The sequence below is a fragment of the Meleagris gallopavo genome, chromosome 22, assembly GCF_000146605.3.
Source record: "Meleagris gallopavo isolate NT-WF06-2002-E0010 breed Aviagen turkey brand Nicholas breeding stock chromosome 22, Turkey_5.1, whole genome shotgun sequence".
NCBI classification, from domain to species: domain Eukaryota; kingdom Metazoa; phylum Chordata; class Aves; order Galliformes; family Phasianidae; genus Meleagris; species Meleagris gallopavo.
Window position 1 is genome coordinate 5,190,868 of NC_015032.2, and position 664 is coordinate 5,191,531.

A 664-nucleotide genomic window follows, 5' to 3' on the forward strand; every position below is an offset into this window, starting at 1 on the left:
ACCCTTCCTCCAGTCATCCGGGACCTCACTTGACAGCCCCGACTTTTCAAATGTGATGGAGAGAGGCTCGGCAACCACCTCAGCCAGCTCCTTCAGAACCCTGGGGTGAACGTGGTGTGCACGTGTGACAGCAGGACATGTGACGTACATGTGACACATAACACGTCACGTGACTCACACGATACACACATGTCATACACATGACCTGCACATGTCACATGACCCACACACATCACATGACCCACACATCACATGACACATATGACACCCAGAAGTCACTTCCAAGGGGCTGCTGTCCGTGTGCTGCTGCACAAAGCCACGGGCACATCTCACCTGCTCTGTCTTCAGTATGGTACTCCATTGTGCCATTTAAGCCACGCAGTCACAGAGCTGGGGCTCTCAGGGCTCTGGAAGTCAACGGTTTCACCAGCTGACCTCTTCCTCGTTCCCCGTCCCTGTTTTGCACTGGGATTCCAGGCTTATGGTTTACCCTTCAGAAAGAAAAGACGCAACAACTGCTCATTTTAGGGTGCATGAAAGGGTTTATTGAGAGTGCCCAGATCCCCCCGCGCCCTCTCTGTGGCAGCAGGGCCATCCCGGCGCCGTCCTCGTAGCCTCTCCCCCGCCTGCGCTTTCTGTCCCCGTGCCGTTCGTGGTTCCCGGC